We start from the raw sequence: 23,534 nt of genomic DNA on the forward strand, positions 1-23,534 counted from the left end.
GTTGATAACTTTGGAAAAACACTTCAGACAGCTTAGATTTGATGTGCAACTACTAGAAAGACCCTTTCTTCTATAGTGGGAGGTGAACATTTCATGTTCTGAAGCTTCCCTGAGAAGTTATGGCACAATGCAGAAAACGCGTTTTCAGCCTGTGATAAGGTGGGTTCCGAAACGCCAAACGTAAAAATGTTGATCACTTTGGAACAACACTTCAGACAGCTTAGATTTGATGTGCAACTACTAGAAAGACCCTTTCTGCTATAGTGGGAGGTGAAAATTTCATTTTCTGAAGCTTCCCTGCAAAGTTATGGCACAATGCGTAAAACGGGTTTTCAGCCTGAGATAAGGTCGATTCCGGAACGCCAAACATAAAAATGTTGATAACTTTGGAAAAACACTTCAGACAGCTTAGATTTGATGTGCAACTACTAGAAAGACCCTTTCTGCTATAGTGGGAGGTGAAAATTTCATGTTCTAAAGGTTACCTGCAAAGTTATGGCACAATGCGTAAAACGCGTTTTCAGCCTGAGATAAGGTCGATTCCGAAACGCCAAACATAAAAATGTTGATCACTTTGGAACAACACTTCAGACAGCTTAGATTTGATGTGCAACTACTAGAAAGACCCTTTCTGCTATAGTAGGAGGTCAAAATTTCATGTTCTGAAGCTTCCCATGGAAAGTTATGGCACAAAGCAGACAACGCGTTTTCAGCCTGAGATAAGGTCGATTCTGGAACGCTAAACATAAAAATGTTGATAACTTTGGAAAAACACTTCAGACAGCTTTGATTTGATGTGCAACTACTAGTAAGACCCTTTCTGCTATAGTGGGAGGTGAACAATTCATGTTGTGAAGCTTTCCTGAGAAGTTATTGCACAATGCAGAAAACGCGTTTTCAGCCTGAGATAAGGTCGATTCCGGAACGCTAAACATAAAAATGTTGATAACTTTGGAAAAACACTTCAGACAGCTTAGATTTGATGTGCAACTACTAGAAAGACCCTTTCTTCTATAGTGGGAGGTGAACATTTCATGTTCTGAAGCTTCCCTGAGAAGTTATGGCACAATGCAGAAAACGCGTTTTCAGCCTGTGATAAGGTGGGTTCCGAAACGCCAAACGTAAAAATGTTGATCACTTTGGAACAACACTTCAGACAGCTTAGATTTGATGTGCAACTACTAGAAAGACCCTTTCTGCTATAGTGGGAGGTGAAAATTTCATTTTCTGAAGCTTCCCTGCAAAGTTATGGCACAATGCGTAAAACGGGTTTTCAGCCTGAGATAAGGTCGATTCCGGAACGCCAAACATAAAAATGTTGATAACTTTGGAAAAACACTTCAGACAGCTTAGATTTGATGTGCAACTACTAGAAAGACCCTTTCTGCTATAGTGGGAGGTGAAAATTTCATGTTCTAAAGGTTACCTGCAAAGTTATGGCACAATGCGTAAAACGCGTTTTCAGCCTGAGATAAGGTCGATTCCGAAACGCCAAACATAAAAATGTTGATCACTTTGGAACAACACTTCAGACAGCTTAGATTTGATGTGCAACTACTAGAAAGACCCTTTCTGCTATAGTGGGAGGTTAAAATTTCATGTTCGGAAGCTTCCATGCAAAGTTATGGCACCATGCAGACAAGGCGTTTTCAGCCTGAGATAAGGTCGATTCTGGAACGCCAAACATAAAAATGTTGATAACTTTCGAATAACACTTCAGACAGCTTAGATTTGATGTGCAACTACTAGAAAGACCCTTTCTGCTATAGTGGGAGGTGAACATTTCATGTTCTGCAGCTTCCCTGCAAAGTTATGGCACAATGCAGAAAAAGCGTTTTCAGCTTGAGATAAGGTGGGTTCCGGAACGCCAAACATAAAAATGTTGATAACTTTCGAAAAACACTTCAGACAGCTTAGATTTGAAGTGCAACTACTAGAAAGACCCTTTCTGCTATAGTGGGAGGTGAACATTTCATGTTCTGAAGCTTCCCTGCAAAGTTATGGCACAATGCAGAAAACGCGTTTTCAGCTTGAGATAAGGTGGGTTCCGGAACGCCAAACATAAAAATGTTGATAACTTTCGAAAAACACTTCAGACAGCTTAGATTTGATGTGCAACTACTAGAAAGACCCTTTCTGCTATAGTAGGAGGTCAAAATTTCATGTTCTGAAGCTTCCCATGGAAAGTTATGGCACAAAGCAGACAACGCGTTTTCAGCCTGAGATAAGGTCGATTCTGGAACGCTAAACATAAAAATGTTGATAACTTTGGAAAAACACTTCAGACAGCTTTGATTTGATGTGCAACTACTAGAAAGACCCTTTCTGCTATAGTGGGAGGTGAACAATTCATGTTGTGAAGCTTTCCTGAGAAGTTATTGCACAATGCAGAAAACGCGTTTTCAGCCTGAGATGAGGTGGGTTCCGAAACGCCAAACGTAAAATTGTTGATAACTTTGGAACAACACTTCAGACAGCTTAGATTTGATGTGCAACTACTAGAAAGACCCTTTCTGCTATAGTGGGAGGTGAAAATTTCATGTTCTAAAGGTTCCCTGCAAAGTTATGGCACAATGCGTAAAACGCGTTTTCAGACTGAGATAAGGTCGATTCCGGAACGCCAAACATAAAAATGTTGATAACTTTCGAAAAACACTTGAGACAGCTTAGATTTGATGTGCAACTACTAGAAAGACCCTTTCTGCTATAGTGGGAGGCGAAAATTTCATGTTCTGAAGCTTCCTTGCAAAGTTATGGCACAATGCAGAAAATGCGTTTTTAGCCTGAGATAAGGTCGATTCCGGAACGGCAAACATAAGAATGTTGATAACTTTGGAAAAACACTTCAGACAGCTCAGATTTGATGTGCAACTACTAGAGAGACCCTTTCTGCTATAGTGGGAGGTGAACATTTCATGTTCTGAAGCTTCCCTGAGAAGTTATGGCACAATGCGTCAAACTCGTTTTCAGCCTGAGATAAGGTCGATTCCGGAACGCTAAACATAAAAATGTTGATAACTTTGGAAAAACACTTCAGACAGCTTAGATTTGATGTGCAACTACTAGAAAGACCCTTTCTGCTATAGTGGGAGGTGAACATTTCATTTTCTGAAGCTTCCCTGCAAAGTTATGGCACAATGCGTAAAACAGGTTTTCAGCCTGAGATAAGGTCGATTCCGGAACGCCAAACATAAAAATGTTGATAACTTTGGAAAAACACTTCAGACAGCTTAGATTTGATGTGCAACTACTAGAAAGACCCTTTCTGCTATAGTGGGAGGTTAAAATTTCATGTTCTGAAGCTTCCCTGGAAAGTTATGGGACAATGCAGAAAATGCATTTTCATCCTGAGATAAGGTCGATTCCGGAACGCCAAACATAAAAATGTTGATAACTTTCGCAAAACACTTCAGACAGCTTAGATTTGATGTGCAACTATTAGAAAGAACCTTTCTGCTATAGTGGGAGGTGAAAATTTCATGTTCTGAAGTTTCCTTGCAAAGTTATGGCACAATGCAGAAAATGCGTTTTCAGCCTGAGATAAGGTGGGTTCCGAAACGCCAAACGTAAAATTGTTGATAACTTTGGAACAACACTTCAGACAGCTTAGATTTGATGTGCAACTACTAGAAAGACCCTTTCTGCTATAGTGGGAGGTGAAAATTTCATGTTCTAAAGGTTACCTGCAAAGTTATGGCACAATGCGTAAAACGCGTTTTCAGCCTGAGATAAGGTCGATTCCGAAACGCCAAACATAAAAATGTTGATCACTTTGGAACAACACTTCAGACAGCTTAGATTTGATGTGCAACTACTAGAAACACCCTTTCTGCTAGAGTGGGAGGTTAAAATTTCATGTTCGGAAGCTTCCATGCAAAGTTATGGCACCATGCAGACAAGGCGTTTTCAGCCTGAGATAAGGTCGATTCTGGAACGCCAAACATAAAAATGTTGATAACTTTCGAATAACACTTCAGACAGCTTAGATTTGATGTGCAACTACTAGAAAGACCCTTTCTGCTATAGTGGGAGGTGAACATTTCATGTTCTGCAGCTTCCCTGCAAAGTTATGGCACAATGCAGAAAACGCGTTTTCAGCTTGAGATAAGGTGGGTTCCGGAACGCCAAACATAAAAATGTTGATAACTTTCGAAAAACACTTCAGACAGCTTAGATTTGAAGTGCAACTACTAGAAAGACCCTTTCTGCTATAGTGGGAGGTGAACATTTCATGTTCTGAAGCTTCTCTGCAAAGTTATGGCACAATGCAGAAAACGCGTTTTCAGCTTGAGATAAGGTGGGTTCCGGAACGCCAAACATAAAAATGTTGATAACTTTCGAAAAACACTTCAGACAGCTTAGATTTGATGTGCAACTACTAGAAAGACCCTTTCTGCTATAGTAGGAGGTCAAAATTTCATGTTCTGAAGCTTCCCATGGAAAGTTATGGCACAAATCAGACAACGCGTTTTCAGCCTGAGATAAGGTCGATTCTGGAACGCTAAACATAAAAATGTTGATAACTTTGGAAAAACACTTCAGACAGCTTTGATTTGATGTGCAACTACTAGAAAGACCCTTTCTGCTATAGTGGGAGGTGAACAATTCATGTTGTGAAGCTTCCCTGAGAAGTTATTGCACAATGCAGAAAACGCGTTTTCAGCCTGAGATGAGGTGGGTTCCGAAACGCCAAACGTAAAATTGTTGATAACTTTGGAACAACACTTCAGACAGCTTAGATTTGATGTGCAACTACTAGAAAGACCCTTTCTGCTATAGTGGGAGGTGAAAATTTCATGTTCTAAAGGTTCCCTGCAAAGTTATGGCACAATGCGTAAAACGCGTTTTCAGACTGAGATAAGGTCGATTCCGGAACGCCAAACATAAAAATGTTGATAACTTTCGAAAAACACTTGAGACAGCTTAGATTTGATGTGCAACTACTAGAAAGACCCTTTCTGCTATAGTGGGAGGCGAAAATTTCATGTTCTGAAGCTTCCTTGCAAAGTTATGGCACAATGCGTCAAACTCGTTTTCAGCCTGAGATAAGGTCGATTCCGGAACGCTAAACATAAAAATGTTGATAACTTTGGAAAAACACTTCAGACAGCTTAGATTTGATGTGCAACTACTAGAAAGACCCTTTCTGCTATAGTGGGAGGTTAAAATTTCATGTTCTGAAGCTTCCCTGGAAAGTTATGGGACAATGCAGAAAATGCATTTTCATCCTGAGATAAAGTCGATTCCGGAACGCCAAACATAAAAATGTTGATAACTTTCGCAAAACACTTCAGACAGCTTAGATTTGATGTGCAACTATTAGAAAGAACCTTTCTGCTATAGTGGGAGGTCAAAATTTCATGTTCTGAAGCATCCCTGGAAAGTCATGGGACAGTGCAGAAAATGCATTTTCATCCTGAGATAAGGTAGATTCCCGAACGCCACACATAAAAATGTTGATAACTTTCGAAAAATACTTCAGACAGCTTAGATTTGATGTGCAACTACTAGAAAGACTCTTTCTGCTATAGTGGGAGGTGAAAATTTCATGTTCTAAAGGTTACCTGCAAAGTTATGGCACAATGCGTAAAACGCGTTTTCAGCCTGAGATAAGGTCGATTCCGAAACACCAAACATAAAAATGTTGATCACTTTGGAATAACACTTCAGACAGCTTAGATTTGATGTGCAACTACTGGAAAGACCCTTTCTGCTATAGTGGGAGGTGAACATTTCATGTTCTGCAGCTTCCCTGCAAAGTTATGGCACAATGCAGAAAACGTGTTTTCAGCTTGAGATAAGGTGGGTTCCGGAACGCCAAACATAAAAATGTTGATAACTTTCGAAAAACACTTCAGACAGCTTAGATTTGAAGTGCAACTACTAGAAAGACCCTTTCTGCTATAGTGGGAGGTGAACATTTCATGTTCTGAAGCTTCCCTGCAAAGTTATGGCACAATGCAGAAAACGCGTTTTCAGCTTGAGATAAGGTGGGTTCCGGAACGCCAAACATAAAAATGTTGATAACTTTAGAAAAACACTTCAGACAGCTTAGATTTGATGTGCAACTACTAGAAAGACCCTTTCTGCTATAGTAGGAGGTCAAAATTTCATGTTCTGAAGCTTCCCATGGAAAGTTATGGGACAATGCAGAAAACGATTTTTCATCCTGAGATAAGGTCGATTACGGAACGCGAAACATAAAAATGTTCATAACTTTCGAAAAACACTTCAGACAGCTTAGATTTGATGTGCAACTACTAGAAAGACCCTTTCTGCTATAGTGGGAGGTGAACATTTCATGTTCTGAAGCTTCCCTGAGAAGTTATGGCACAATGCAGAAAACGCGTTTTCAGCCTGAGATAAGGTGGGTTCCGAAAAGCCAAACGTAAAATTGTTGATAACTTTGGAACAACACTTCAGACAGCTTAGATTTGATGTGCAACTACTAGAAAGACCCTTTCTGCTATAGTGGGAGGTGAAAATTTGATGTTCTGAAGCTTCCCTGGAAAGTTATGGGACAATGCAGAAAACGATTTTTCATCCTGAGATAAGGTCGATTCCGGAACGCCAAACATAAAAATGTTGATAACTTTCGAAAAACACTTCAGACAGCTTAGATTTGATGTGCAACTACTAGAAAGACCCTTTCTGCTCTAGTGGGAGGTGAACATTTCATGTTCTGAAGCTTCCCTGCAAAGTTATGGCACAATGCGTAAAATGCGTTATCAGCCTGCGATAAGGTCGATTCCGGAACGCTAAACATAAAAATGTTGATAACTTTGGAAAAACACTTCAGACAGCTTTGATTTGATGTGCAACTACTAGAAAGACGCTTTCTGCTATAGTGGGAGGTGAACATTTCATGTTCTGAAGCTTCCCTGAGAAGTTATGGCACAATGCAGAAAACGCGTTTTCAGCCTGAGATAAGGTGGGTTCCAAAACGCCAAACGTAAAATTGTTGATAACTTTGGAACAACACTTCAGACAGCTTAGATTTGATGTGCAACTACTAGAAAGACCCTTTCTGCTATAGTGGGTGGTTAAAATTTCATGTTCGGAAGCTTCCATGCAAAGTTATGGCACAATGCAGACAACGCGTTTTCAGCCTGAGATAAGGTCGATTCTGGAACGCCAAACATAAAAATGTTGATAACTTTCGAAAAACACTTCAGACAGCTTAGATTTGATGTGCAACTACTAGAAAGACCCTTTCTGCCACAGCGGGAGGTCAAAATTTCATGTTCTGAAGCTTCCCTGGAAAGTTATGGGACAAATCAGAAAATGCATTTTCATCCTGAGATAAGGTCGATTCCGGAACGCCAAACATAAAAATGTTGATAACTTTCGAAAAACACTTTCGACAGCTTAGATTTGATGTGCAACTACTAGAAAGACCCTTTCTGCTATAGTGGGAGGTGAAAATTTCATGTTCTGAAGTTTCCTTGCAAAGTTATGGCACAATGCAGAAAATGCGTTTTCAGCCTGAGATAGGGTCGATTCCGGAACGCCAAACATAAAAATGTTGATAACTTTGGAAAAACACTTCAGACAGCTTAGATTTGATGTGCAACTACTAGAAAGACCCTTTCTGCTATAGTGGGAGGTGAACAATTCATGTTGTGAATCTTCCCTGAGAAGTTATTGCACAATGCAGAAAACGCGTTTTCAGCCTGAGATAAGGTGGGTTCCGAAACGCCAAACGTAAAATTGTTGATAACTTTGGAACAACACTACAGACAGCTTAGATTTGATGTGCAACTACTAGAAAGACCCTTTCTGCTATAGTGGGAGGTGAAAATTTCATGTTCTAAAGGTTCCCTGCAAAGTTATGGCACAATGCGTAAAACGCGTTTTCAGACTGAGATAAGGTCGATTCCGGAACGCCAAACATAAAAATGTTGATAACTTTCGAAAAACACTTGAGACAGCTTAGATTTGATGTGCAACTACTAGAAAGACCCTTTCTGCTATAGTGGGAGGTGAAAATTTCATGTTCTGACGCTTCCTTGCAAAGTTATGGCACAATGCAGTAAATGCGTTTTTAGCCTGAGATAAGGTCGATTCCGGAACGCCAAACATAAGAATGTTGATAACTTTGGAAAAACACTTCAGACAGCTCAGATTTGATGTGCAACTACTAGAGAGACCCTTTCTGCTATAGTGGGAGGTGAACATTTCATTTTCTGAAGCTTCCCTGCAAAGTTATGGCACAATGCGTAAAACGGGTTTTCAGCCTGAGATAAGGTCGATTCCGGAACGCCAAACATAAAAATGTTGATAACTTTGGAAAAACACTTCAGACAGCTTAGATTTGATGTGCAACTACTAGAAAGACCCTTTCTGCTATAGTGGGAGGTGAAAATTTCATGTTCTAAAGGTTCCTAGCAAAGTTATGGCACAATGCGTAAAACGCGTTTTCAGCCTGAGATAAGGTCGATTCCGCAACGCCATACATAAAAATGTTGATTACTTTGGAAAAACACGTCAGACAGCTTAGATTTTTTGTGCAACTACTAGAAAGACCCTTTCTGCTATAGTGGGAGGTGAAAATTTCATGTTCTAAAGGTTACCTGCAAAGTTATGGCACAATGCAGAAAATGCGTTTTTAGCCTGAGATAAGGTCGATTCCGAAACGCCAAACATAAAAATGTTGATCACTTTGGAACAACACTTCAGACAGCTTAGATTTGATGTGCAACTACTAGAAAGACCCTTTCTGCTATAGTGGGAGGTTAAAATTTCATGTTCGGAAGCTTCCATGCAAAGTTATGGCACCATGCAGACAAGGCGTTTTCAGCCTGAGATAAGGTCGATTCTGGAACGCCAAACATAAAAATGTTGATAACTTTCGAATAACACTTCAGACAGCTTAGATTTGATGTGCAACTACTAGAAAGACCCTTTCTGCTATAGTGGGAGGTGAACATTTCATGTTCTGCAGCTTCCCTGCAAAGTTATGGCACAATGCAGAAAACGCGTTTTCAGCTTGAGATAAGGTGGGTTCCGGAACGCCAAACATAAAAATGTTGATAACTTTCGAAAAACACTTCAGACAGCTTAGATTTGAAGTGCAACTACTAGAAAGACCCTTTCTGCTATAGTGGGAGGTGAACATTTCATGTTCTGAAGCTTCCCTGCAAAGTTATGGCACAATGCAGAAAACGCGTTTTCAGCTTGAGATAAGGTGGGTTCCGGAACGCCAAACATAAAAATGTTGATAACTTTCGAAAAACACTTCAGACAGCTTAGATTTGATGTGCAACTACTAGAAAGACCCTTTCTGCTATAGTAGGAGGTCAAAATTTCATGTTCTGAAGCTTCCCATGGAAAGTTATGGCACAAAGCAGACAACGCGTTTTCAGCCTGAGATAAGGTCGATTCTGGAACGCTAAACATAAAAATGTTGATAACTTTGGAAAAACACTTCAGACAGCTTTGATTTGATGTGCAACTATTAGAAAGACCCTTTCTGCTATAGTGGGAGGTGAACAATTCATGTTGTGAAGCTTCCCTGAGAAGTTATTGCACAATGCAGAAAACGCGTTTTCAGCCTGAGATAAGGTGGGTTCCGAAACGCCAAACGTAAAATTGTTGATAACTTTGGAACAACACTTCAGACAGCTTAGATTTGATGTGCAACTACTAGAAAGACCCTTTCTGCTATAGTGGGAGGTGAAAATTTCATGTTCTAAAGATTCCCTGCAAAGTTATGGCACAATGCGTAAAACGCGTTTTCAGACTGAGATAAGGTCGATTCCGGAACGCCAAACATAAAAATGTTGATAACTTTCGAAAAACACTTGAGACAGCTTAGATTTGATGTGCAACTACTAGAAAGACCCTTTCTGCTATAGTGGGAGGTGAAAATTTCATGTTCTGAAGCTTCCTTGCAAAGTTATGGCACAATGCAGAAAATGCGTTTTTAGCCTGAGATAAGGTCGATTCCGGAACGCCAAACATAAGAATGTTGATAACTTTGGAAAAACACTTCAGACAGCTCAGATTTGATGTGCAACTACTAAAGAGACCCTTTCTGCTATAGTGGGAGGTGAACATTTCATGTTCTGAAGCTTCCCTGAGAAGTTATGGCACAATGCGTCAAACTCGTTTTCAGCCTGAGATAAGGTCGATTCCGGAACGCTAAACATAAAAATGTTGATAACTTTGGAAAAACACTTCAGACAGCTTAGATTTGATGTGCAACTACTAGAAAGACCCTTTCTGCTATAGTGGGAGGTGAACATTTCATGTTCTGAAGCTTCCCTGAGAAGTTATGGCACAATGCAGAAAACGCGTTTTCAGCCTGTGATAAGGTGGGTTCCGAAACGCCAAACGTAAAAATGTTGATCACTTTGGAACAACACTTCAGACAGCTTAGATTTGATGTGCAACTACTAGAAAGACCCTTTCTGCTATAGTGGGAGGTGAAAATTTCATTTTCTGAAGCTTCCCTGCAAAGTTATGGCACAATGCGTAAAACGGGTTTTCAGCCTGAGATAAGGTCGATTCCGGAACGCCAAACATAAAAATGTTGATAACTTTGGAAAAACACTTCAGACAGCTTAGATTTGATGTGCAACTACTAGAAAGACCCTTTCTGCTATAGTGGGAGGTTAAAATTTCATGTTCTGAAGCTTCCCTGGAAAGTTATGGGACAATGCAGAAAATGCATTTTCATCCTGAGATAAGGTCGATTCCGGAACGCCAAACATAAAAATGTTGATAACTTTCGCAAAACACTTCAGACAGCTTAGATTTGATGTGCAACTATTAGAAAGAACCTTTCTGCTATAGTGGGAGGTCAAAATTTCATGTTCTGAAGCATCCCTGGAAAGTCATGGGACAGTGCAGAAAATGCATTTTCATCCTGAGATAAGGTAGATTCCCGAACGCCACACATAAAAATGTTGATAACTTTCGAAAAATACTTCAGACAGCTTAGATTTGATGTGCAACTACTAGAAAGACCCTTTCTGCTATAGTGGGAGGTGAAAATTTCATGTTCTAAAGGTTCCTAGCAAAGTTATGGCACAATGCGTAAAACGCGTTTTCAGCCTGAGATAAGGTCGATTCCGCAACGCCATACATAAAAATGTTGATTACTTTGGAAAAACACGTCAGACAGCTTAGATTTTTTGTGCAACTACTGGAAAGACCCTTTCTGCTATAGTGGGAGGTGAACATTTCATGTTCTGCAGCTTCCCTGCAAAGTTATGGCACAATGCAGAAAACGCGTTTTCAGCTTGAGATAAGGTGGGTTCCGGAACGCCAAACATAAAAATGTTGATAACTTCAGAAAAACACTTCAGACAGCTTAGATTTGATGTGCAACTACTAGAAAGACCCTTTCTGCTATAGTAGGAGGTCAAAATTTCATGTTCTGAAGCTTCCCATGGAAAGTTATGGCACAATGCAGAAAACGATTTTTCATCCTGAGATAAGGTCGATTACGGAACGCGAAACATAAAAATGTTCATAACTTTCTAAAAACACTTCAGACAGCTTAGATTTGATGTGCAACTACTAGAAAGACCCTTTCTGATATAGTGGGACGTGAAAATTTCATGTTCTGAAGCTTCCCTGCAAAGTTATGGCACAATGCAGAAAACGAGTTTTCAGCTTGTGATAAGGAGGGTTCCAGAACGCCAGACATAAAAATGTTGATAACTTTCGAAAAAAAACTTCAGACAGCTTAGATTTGATGTGCAAATACTAGAAATACCCTTGTTGCTATAGTGGGAAGTGAAAATTTCATGTTTTGAAGCTTCCCTGCAAAGTTATGGCACAATGCCGAAAACGCGTTTTCAGCCTGAGATAAGGTGGGTTCCGGAACGCCAAACATAAAAATGTTGATAACTTCCGAAAAACACTTCAGACAGCTTAGATTTGATGTGCAACTACTAGAAAGACCCTTTCTGCTATAGTGGGAAGTTAAAATTTCATGTTCGAAAGCTTACATGCAAAGTTATGGCACAATGCAGACACCGCGTTTTCAGCCTGAGATATGGTCGATTCTGGAACGCCAAACATAAAAAATTTTGATAACTTTCGAAAAACACTTCAGACAGTTTAGATTTGATGTGCAATTACTAGAAAGACCCTTTCTGCTTTAGTGGGAGGTGAACATTTCATGTTCTGAAGCTTCTCTGCAAAGTTATGGCACAATGCCGAAAACGCGTTTTCAGCTTGAGATAAGGTGGGTTCCGGAACGCCAAACATAAAAATGTTGATAACTTTCGAAAAACACTTCAGACAGCTTAGATTTGATGTGCAACTACTAGAAAGACCCTTTCTGCTATAGTGGGAAGTTAAAATTTCATGTTCTAAAGCTTCCCTGCAAAGTTATGGGACAATGCAGAAAACGATTTTTCATCCTGAGATAAGGTCGATTCCGGAACGCCAAACAAAAAAATGTTGAGAACTTTGGAAAAACACTTCAGACAGCTTAGATTTGATGTGCAACTACTAGAAAGACCATTTCTGCTATAGTGGGACGTGGAAATTTCATGTTCTGAAGCTTCCCAGCAAAGTTATGGCACAATGCAGAAAACGCGTTTTCAGCTTGAGATAAGGTGGGTTCCGGAACGCCAAACATAAAAATGTTGATAACTTTGGAAAAACACTTCAGACAGCTTAGATTTGATGTGCAACTACTAGAACGACCCTTTCTGCTATAGTGGGAGGTCAAAATTTCATGTTCTGAAGCTTCCCATGGAAAGTTATGGGACAATGCAGAAAACGATTTTTCAGCCTGAGATAAGGTCGATTCAGGAACGCCAAACATAAAAATGTTGATAACTTTCGAAAAACACTTCAGACAGCTTAGATTTGATGTGCAACTACTAGAAAAACCCTTTCTGCTATAGTGGGAGGTGAAAATTTCATGTTCTGAAGCTTCGATGCAAAGTTATGGCACAATGCAGAAAACGCGTTTTCAGCTTGTGATAACGTGGGTTCCGGAACGCCAAACATAAAAATGTTGATAACTTTCGAAAAACACTTCAGACAGCCTAGATTTGATGTGCAAATACTAGAAAGACCCTTTCTGCTATAGTGGGACGTGAAAATTTCATGTGAGGGAATCTTCCCTGCAAAGTTATGGGACAATGCAGAAAACGATTTTCATCCTGAGAAAAGGTCGATTCCGGAACGCCAAACATAAAAATGTTCATAACTTTGGAAAAACACTTCAGACAGCTTAGATTTGATGTGCAACTACTAGAAAGACCCTTTCTGCGATAGTGGGAGGTGAACATTTCATGTTGTGAAGCTTCCCTGCAAAGTTATGGCACAATGCAGAAAACGCATTTTCAGCTTGAGATAAGGTGGGTTCCGGAACGCCAAACATAAAAATGTTGATAACTTTCGAAAAACACTTCAGACAGCTTAGATTTGATGTGCAAATACTAGAAAGACCCTTTCTGCCATAGTGGGACGTGAAAATTTCATGTTCTGAAGCTTCCCTGCAAAGTTATGGCACAATGCAGAAAACGCGTTTTCAGCTTGAGATAAGGTGGTTTCCAAAACGCCAAACGTAGAAATGTTGATTATTTTGGAACAAACTTCTGACAGCTTAGATTTAATGTGCAACTACTAGAAAGACCCTTTCTGCTATAGTGGGAGGTGAAAATTTCATTTTCTGAAGCTTCCCTGCAAAGTTATGGCACAATGCGTAAAACGCGTTTTCAGCCTGAGATAAGGTGGGTACCAGAACGCCAAACATAAAAATGTTGATAATTTTGGAAAAACACTTCAGACAGCTTAGATTTGATTTGTGCAATTACTAGAAAGACCCTTTCTGCTATAGTGGGACCTGAAAATTTCATGTTCTGAAACTTCCCTGCAAAGTTATGGCACAATGCCGAAAACGCGTTTTCAGCCTGAGATAAGGTGGGTTCCGGAACGCCAAACATAAAAATGTTGATAATTTTGGAAAAACACTTCAGACAGCTTAGATTTGTTGTGCAACTACTAGAAAGACCCTTTCTGCTATAGTGGGAGGTGAAAATTTCATTTTCTGAAGCTTCCCTGCAAAGTTATTGCACAATGCGTAAAACGCGTTTTCAGCTTGTGGTAACGTCGATTCCGGAACGCCAAACATAAAAATGTTGATAACTTTGGAAAAACACATCAGACAGCTTAGATTTGATGTTCAACTACTAGAAAGACCCTTTCTGGTAGAGTGGGAGGTGAAAATTTCATGTTCTGAAGCTTCCCTGCAAAGTTATGGCTCAAAGCAGAAAACGCCTTTTCAGCCTGAGATAAGGTTGATTCCCAAACGCCAAACATGAAAATGTTCATAACTTTGGAAAAACACTTCAGAGAGCTTACATTTGATGTGCAACTACTAGAAAGACCCTTTCTGCTATAGTGGGAGGTGAACATTTCATGTTCTGAAGCTTCCCTGCAAAGTAATGGCACAATGCGTAAAACGCGTTTTCAGCCTGAGATAAGGTCGATTCCGGAACGCCAAACATAAAAATGCTGTTAACTTTGGAAAAACACTTCAGACAGCTTAGATTTGATGTGCAACTACTAGAAAGACCCTTTCTGCTATAGTGGGAGGTGAACATTTCATGTTCTGAAGCTTCCCTGAGAAGTCATGGCACAATGCAGAAAAAGCGTTTTCAGCCTGAGATAAGGTGGTTTCCAAAACGCCAAACGTAAAAATGTTGATTACTTTGGAACAACACTTCTGACAGCTTAGATTTGATGTGCAACTAATAGAAAGACCCTTTCTGCTGTAGTGGGAGGTGAAAATTTCATTTTCTGAAGCTTCCCTGCAAGTTATGGCACAATGCGTAAAACGCGTTTTCAGCCTAAGATAACGTTGATTATGGAACGCCAAACATAAAAATGTTGATAACTTTGGAAAAACACATCTGACAGCTTAGATTTGATCTGCAATTACTAGAAAGACCCTTTCTGCTATAGTGGGAGGTTAAAATTTCATGTTCGGAAGCTTCCATGCAAAGTTATGGCACAATGCAGACAACGCGTTTTCAGCCTGAGATAAGATCGATTCTGGAACGCCAAACGTAAAAATGTTGATAACTTTGGAAAAACATTTCAGACAGCTTAGATTTGATGTGCAACTAATAGAAAGACCCTTTCTGCTATAGGGGGAGGTGAACATTTCATGTTCTGAAGCTTCCCTGCAAAGTTATGGCACAATGCAGAAATCGCGTTTTCAGCTTGAGATAAGGTCGATTCCGAAACGCCAAACATAAAAATATTGATAACTTTCGAAAAACACTTCAGACAGCTTAGATTTGATGTGCAACTACTAGAAAGACCATTTCTGTTATAGTGGCACGTGAAAATTTCATGTTCTGAAGATTCCCTGCAAAGTTCTTGCACAATGCAGAAAACGCGTTTTCAGCTTGAGATAAGGTGGGTTCCGGAACGCCAAACATAAAAATGTGGTTAACTTTGGAAAAACACTTCAGACAGCATAGATTTGATGTGCAACTACTAGAAAGACCCTTTCTGGTATAGTGGGAGGTGAACATTTCATGTTCTGATGCTTCCCTGAGAAGTTATGGCACAATGCAGTAAACGCGTTTTCAGCCTGAGATAAGGTGGGTTCCGGAACGCCAAACATAAAAATGTTGATAATTTTGGAAAAACACTTCAGACAGCTTAGATTTGATGTGCAACTACTAGAAAGACCCTTTCTGCTATACTGGGAGGTGAACATTTCATGTTCTGAAGCTTCCCTGCAAAGTTATGGCACAATGCAGAAAACGCGTTTTCAGCTTGAGATAAGGTGGGTTCCGGAACACCAAACATAAAAATGTTGATAACTTTGGAAAAACACTTCAGACAGCTTAGATTTGATGTGCAACTACTAGAAAGAACCTTTCTGCTATAGTGTTAGGTCAAAATTTCATGTTCTGAAGCTTCCCTGGAAAGTTATGGGACAATGCAGAAAACAATTTTTCATCCTGAGATACGGTCGATTCTGTAACGCCAAACATTAAAATGTTGATAACTTTGGAAAAACACTTCAGACAGCTGAGATTTGAAGTGCAACAACTGGAAAGACCCTTTCTGCTATAGTGGGAGGTCGAAATTTCATGTTCTGAAGCTTCCCTGAGAAGTTATGGGACAATGCAGAAAACAATTTTTCATCCTGAGATACGGTCGATTCTGTAACGCCAAACATAAAAATGTTGATAACTTTCGAAAAACACTTCGGACAGCTTAGATCTGATGTGCAACTACTAGAAAGACCCTTTCTGCTATAGTGTTAGGTCAAAATTTCATGTTCTGAACCTTCCCTGAAAAGTTATGGGACAATGCAGAAAACAATTTTTCATCCTTAGGTACGGTCGATTCTGTAACGCCAAACATTAAAATGTTGATAACTTTGGAAAAACACTTCAGATAGCTTAGATTTGAAGTGCAACAACTAGAAAGACCCTTTCTGCGATAGTGGGAGGTGATCATTTCATGTTCTGAAGCTTCCGTGAGAAGTTATGGCACAATGCAGAAAACGCGTTTTCAGCCTGAGATAAGGTGTGTTCCGAAACGCCAAACGTAAAAATGTTGATCACTTTGGAACAACACTTCAGACAGCTTAGATTTGATGTGCAAGTACTAGAAAGACCCTTTCTGTTATAGTGGGAGGTGAAAATTTAATGTTCTGAAGCTTCCCTGCAAAGTTATGGCACAATGCGTAAAACGTGTTTTCAGCCTGAGATAAGGTCGATTCCGGAACGCCAAACGTAAAAATGTTGATAACTTTCGAAAAACACTTCAGACAGCTTAGATTTGATGTGCAACTACTCGAAAGACCCTTTCTGCTATAGTGGGAGGTCGAAAATTCATGTTCTGAAGCTTCCCTGGAAAGTCATGGCACAATGCAGAAAACGCGTTTTCAGCCTGAGACAAGGTCGATTCCGGAACGCCAAACGTAAAAATGTTTATCACTTTGGAACAACACTTCAGACAGCTAAGATTTGATGTGCAACTACTAGAAAGACCCTTTCTGCTATAGTGGGAGGTTAAAATTTCATGTTCTGAAGCTTCCCTGAAAAGTTATGGCACAATGCACAAAAACGCTTTTCAGCCTGAGATAAGGTGGGTTTCGGAACGCCAAACATAAAAGTGTTGATAACTTTGGAAAACCACTTCAGACAGTTTAGATTTGATGTGCACCTACTAGAAAGACCCTTTCTGCTATAGTGGGAGGTTAAAATTTCATGTTCTGAAGCTTCCCTGAAAAGTTATGGCACAATGCACAAAAACGCTTTTCAGCCTGAGATAAGGTGGGTTTCGGAACGCCAAACATAAAAGTGTTGATAACTTTGGAAAAACACTTCAGACAGTTTAGATTTGATGTGCACCTACTAGAAAGACCCTTTCTGCTATAGTGTTAGGTCGAAATTTCATGTTCTGAAGCTTCCCTGGAAAGTTATGGCACAATGCAGAAAACAATTTTTCATCCTGAGATACGGTCGATTCTGTAACGCCAAACATAAAAATGTTGATAACTTTCGAAAAACACTTCGGACAGCTTTGATCTGATGTGCAACTACTAGAAAGACCCTTTCTGCTATAGTGGTAGGTTAAAATTTCATGTTCGGAAGCTTCCATGCAAAGTTATGGCACAATGCAGACAACGCGTTTTCAGCCTGAGATAAGGTCGATTCTGGAACGCCAAACATAAAAATGTTGATAACTTTCGAAAAACACTTCAGACAGCTTAGATTTGATGTGCAACTACTAGAAAGACCCTTTCTGCTATAGTGGGAGGTGAAAATTTCATGTTCTGAAGCTTCCTTGCAAAGTTATGGGACAATGCAGAAAACGATTTTTCAGCCTGAGATAAGGTGGGTACCAGAACGCCAAACATATAAATGTTGATAACTTTGGAAAAACACTTCAGACAGCTTAGATTTGATGTGCAACTTTGAGAAAGACCCTTTCTGCTATAGTGGGATGTGAAATTTTAATGTTCTGAAGCTTTATGCAAAGTTATGGCACAATGCGTAAAACGCGTTTTCAGCCTGAGATAAGGTCGATTCCGGAACGCCAAATATAAAAATGTTGATAACTTTGGAAAAACACTTCAGACAGCTTAGATTTGATGTGCAACTACTAGAAAGACCCTTTCTGCTATTTTGGGAGGTGAAAATTTCATGTTCTGAAACTTCCCTGAGAGGTTGTGGCACAATGCAGAAAACGCGTTTTCAGCCTGTGATAAGGTCGATTCCGGAACGCGAAACATAAAAATGTTGATAACTTTCAAAATACACTTCAGACAGCTTAGATTTGATGTGCAAATACGAGAAAGACCCTTTCTGTTGTAGTGGGAGGTGAAAATGTCATGTTCTGAAGCTTCCCTGCAAAGTCATGGCTCAATGCGTAAAACGCGATTTCAGCCTGAGATAAGGTCGATTCCGCAGCGCCAAACATAAAAATGTTGATAGCTTTGGAAAAACACTTCAGACAGCATAGATTTGAAGTGGAACTACTCGAAAGACACTTTCTGTTGTAGTGGGAGGTGAAAATTTCATGTTCTGAAGCTTCTCTGCAAAGTTATGGCACAATGCAGAAAACACGTTTTCAGCCTGAGATAAGGTCGATTATCGAACGCCAAACATAAAAATGTTGATAACGTTGGAAAAACACTTCAGACAGCTTAGATTTGATGTGCAACGACTAGAAAGACGCTTTCGGCTATAGTGGGAGCTGAAAATTTCATGTTCTGAAGCTTCCCTGCAAAGTTATGGCACAATGCGTAAAAAGCGTTTTCAGCCTGAGATAAGTTCAATTCCGCAACGGCAAACATAAAAAAGTTTATAACTTTGGAAAAACAATTCAGACAGCTTAGATTTGATGTGCAACTACTAGAAAGACCCTTTCTGCTATAGTGGGAGGTGAACATTCCCTGTTCTGAAGCTTCCCTGTAAAGTTATGGCACAATGCAGAAAACGCATTTTCAGCCTGAGATAAGGAGGGTTCTAGAACGCCAAACATAAAAATGTTGATAACTTTGGAAGAACACTTTGATGTGCAACTACGAGAAAGACCCTTTCTGCTATAGTGGAAGGACAAAATTTCATGTTCTGAAGCTTCCCTGCAAAGTTATGGCACAATGCATAAAACGCGATTTCAGCCTGAGATAAGGTCGATTCCGGAACGCCAAACATAAAAAAGTTGATAACTTTGGAAAAACACTTCAGACATCTTAGATTTGATGTGCAACTACTAGAAAGACCATTTCTGCTATAGTGGGAGGTGAAAATTTCATGTTCTTAAGCTTTATGCAAAGTTATGGCACAATGCGTAATAGGCGATTTCAGCCTGAGATAAGGTCGACTCTGGAACGCCAAACATAAAAATGTTGATTACTTTGGAAAAACACTTCAGACAGCTTAGATTTGATGTGCAACTACTAGAAAGACCAGTTCTGCTGTAGTGGCAGGTGAAAATTTCATGTTCTGAAGCTTCACTGCAAATTTATGGCACAATGCGTAAAACACGTTTTCAGTCTGAGATAATGTCGATTCCGGAACGCCAAACATAAAGATGTTGATAACTTTGGAAAAACACTTCAGAGAGCTTAGATTTGATCTGCAACTACTAGAAAGACCCTTTCTGCTATAGTGGGAGGTGAAAAGTTCATGTTCTGAAGCTTTATGCAGAGTTATGGCACAATGCGTAAAACGCGTTTTCAGTCTGAGATAAGGTGGGTTCCCGAACGCCAAACATAAAAATGTTGATAACTTTGGAAAAACACTTCAGACAGCTTAGATTTGATGTGCAACTATTAGAAAGACCCTATATGCTATTGTGGGAGGTGAAAATGTCATGTTCTGATGCATCCCTGCAAAGTAATGGCACAATGCAGAAAAAGCGTTTTCAGCCTGAGATAAGGTGGGTTCCGGAACGCCAAACATAAAAATGTTGATAACTTTGGAAAAACACTTCAGACAGCTTAGATTTGATGTGCAACTACTAGAAAGACCCTTTCTGCTATAGTGTTAGGTCAAAATTTCATGTTCTGAAGCTTCCCTGGAAAGTTATGGGACAATGCAGAAAACAATTTTTCATCCTGAGATACGGTCGATTCTGTAACGCCAAACATTAAAATGTTGATAACTTTGGAAAAACACTTCAGACAGCTGAGATTTGAAGTGCAACAACTGGAAAGACCCTTTCTGCTATAGTGGGAGGTCGAAATTTCATGTTCTGAAGCTTCCCTGAGAAGTTATGGGACAATGCAGAAAACAATTTTTCATCCTGAGATACGGTCGATTCTGTAACGCCAAACATAAAAATGTTGATAACTTTCGAAAAACACTTCGGACAGCTTAGATCTGATGTGCAACTACTAGAAAGACCCTTTCTGCTATAGTGTTAGGTCAAAATTTCATGTTCTGAACCTTCCCTGAAAAGTTATGGGACAATGCAGAAAACAATTTTTCATCCTTAGGTACGGTCGATTCTGTAACGCCAAACATTAAAATGTTGATAACTTTGGAAAAACACTTCAGATAGCTTAGATTTGAAGTGCAACAACTAGAAAGACCCTTTCTGCGATAGTGGGAGGTGATCATTTCATGTTCTGAAGCTTCCGTGAGAAGTTATGGCACAATGCAGAAAACGCGTTTTCAGCCTGAGATAAGGTGTGTTCCGAAACGCCAAACGTAAAAATGTTGATCACTTTGGAACAACACTTCAGACAGCTTAGATTTGATGTGCAAGTACTAGAAAGACCCTTTCTGTTATAGTGGGAGGTGAAAATTTAATGTTCTGAAGCTTCCCTGCAAAGTTATGGCACAATGCGTAAAACGTGTTTTCAGCCTGAGATAAGGTCGATTCCGGAACGCCAAACGTAAAAATGTTGATAACTTTCGAAAAACACTTCAGACAGCTTAGATTTGATGTGCAACTACTCGAAAGACCCTTTCTGCTATAGTGGGAGGTCGAAAATTCATGTTCTGAAGCTTCCCTGGAAAGTCATGGCACAATGCAGAAAACGCGTTTTCAGCCTGAGACAAGGTCGATTCCGGAACGCCAAACGTAAAAATGTTTATCACTTTGGAACAACACTTCAGACAGCTAAGATTTGATGTGCAACTACTAGAAAGACCCTTTCTGCTATAGTGGGAGGTTAAAATTTCATGTTCTGAAGCTTCCCTGAAAAGTTATGGCACAATGCACAAAAACGCTTTTCAGCCTGAGATAAGGTGGGTTTCGGAACGCCAAACATAAAAGTGTTGATAACTTTGGAAAAACACTTCAGACAGTTTAGATTTGATGTGCACCTACTAGAAAGACCCTTTCTGCTATAGTGTTAGGTCGAAATTTCATGTTCTGAAGCTTCCCTGGAAAGTTATGGCACAATGCAGAAAACAATTTTTCATCCTGAGATACGGTCGATTCTGTAACGCCAAACATAAAAATGTTGATAACTTTCGAAAAACACTTCGGACAGCTTTGATCTGATGTGCAACTACTAGAAAGACCCTTTCTGCTATAGTGGTAGGTTAAAATTTCATGTTCGGAAGCTTCCATGCAAAGTTATGGCACAATGCAGACAATGCGTTTTCAGCCTGAGATAAGGTCGATTCTGGAACGCCAAACATAAAAATGTTGATAACTTTCGAAAAACACTTCAGACAGCTTAGATTTGATGTGCAACTACTAGAAAGACCCTTTCTGCTATAGTGGGAGGTGAAAATTTCATGTTCTGAAGCTTCCTTGCAAAGTTATGGGACAATGCAGAAAACGATTTTTCAGCCTGAGATAAGGTGGGTACCAGAACGCCAAACATATAAATGTTGATAACTTTGGAAAAACACTTCAGACAGCTTAGATTTGATGTGCAACTTTGAGAAAGACCCTTTCTGCTATAGTGGGATGTGAAAATTTAATGTTCTGAAGCTTTATGCAAAGTTATGGCACAATGCGTAAAACGCGTTTTCAGCCTGAGATAAGGTCGATTCCGGAACGCCAAATATAAAAATGTTGATAACTTTGGAAAAACACTTCAGACAGCTTAGATTTGATGTGCAACTACTAGAAAGACCCTTTCTGCTATTTTGGGAGGTGAAAATTTCATGTTCTGAAACATCCCTGAGAGGTTGTGGCACAATGCAGAAAACGCGTTTTCAGCCTGTGATAAGGTCGATTCCGGAACGCGAAACATAAAAATGTTGATAACTTTCAAAATACACTTCAGACAGCTTAGATTTGATGTGCAAATACGAGAAAGACCCTTTCTGTTGTAGTGGGAGGTGAAAATGTCATGTTCTGAAGCTTCCCTGCAAAGTCATGGCTCAATGCGTAAAACGCGATTTCAGCCTGAGATAAGGACGATTCCGCAGCGCCAAACATAAAAATGTTGATAGCTTTGGAAAAACACTTCAGACAGCTTAGATTTGAAGTGGAACTACTCGAAAGACACTTTCTGTTGTAGTGGGAGGTGAAAATTTCATGTTCTGAAGCTTCCCTGCAAAGTCATGGCTCAATGCGTAAAACGCGATTTCAGCCTGAGATAAGGTCGATTCCGCAGCGCCAAACATAAAAATGTTGATAGCTTTGGAAAAACACTTCAGACAGCTTAGATTTGAAGTGGAACTACTCGAAAGACACTTTCTGTTGTAGTGGGAGGTGAAAATTTCATGTTCTGAAGCTTCTCTGCAAAGTTATGGCACAATGCAGAAAACGCATTTCCAGCCTGTGATAAGGTGGGTTCTAGAACGCCAAACATAAAAATGTTGATAACCTTTGAAAAACACTTCAGACAGCTTAGATTTGATGTGCAACTACTAGAAAGACCCTTTCTGCGATAGTGGGATATGAAAATTTCATGTTCTGAAGCTTCCCTGCAAAGTTATGGCACAATGCAGAAAACGCGTTTTCAGCCTGAGATAAGGTGGGTTCCGGAACGCCAAACATAAAAATGTTGATAACTTTGGAAAAACACTTCAGACAGCTTAGATTTGATGTGCTACTACTAGAAAGACCATTTCAGGTAAAGTGGCAGGTGAAAATTTCATGTTCTGAAGCTTCCCTGCAAAGTTATGGCACAATGCGTAAAACGCGATTTCAGCCTGAGATAAGGTCGATTCCGGAACGCCAAACATAAAAAAGTTGATAACTTTGGAAAAACACTTCAGACATCTTAGATTTGATGTGCAACTACTAGAAAGACCATTTCTGCGATAGTGGGAGGTGAAAATTTCATGTTCTTAAGCTTTATGCAAAGTTATGGCACAATGCGTAAAACGCGATTTCAGCCTGCGATAAGGTCGACTCTGGAACGCCAAACGTAAAAATGTTGATAACTTTGGAAAAACACTACAGACAGCTCAGATTTGATGTGCAACTACTAGAAACACCAGTTCTGCTATAGTGGCAGGTGAAAATTTCATGTCCTGAAGCTTCCCTGCAAAGTTATGGCACAATGCATAAAACGCGATTTCAGCCTGAGATAAGGTCGATTCCGGAACGCCAAACATAAAAAAGTTGATAACTTTGGAAAAACACTTCAGACATCTTAGATTTGATGT

The sequence above is a fragment of the Synchiropus splendidus genome, chromosome 2, assembly GCF_027744825.2.
Source record: "Synchiropus splendidus isolate RoL2022-P1 chromosome 2, RoL_Sspl_1.0, whole genome shotgun sequence".
In the NCBI taxonomy this organism is placed as follows: domain Eukaryota; kingdom Metazoa; phylum Chordata; class Actinopteri; order Syngnathiformes; family Callionymidae; genus Synchiropus; species Synchiropus splendidus.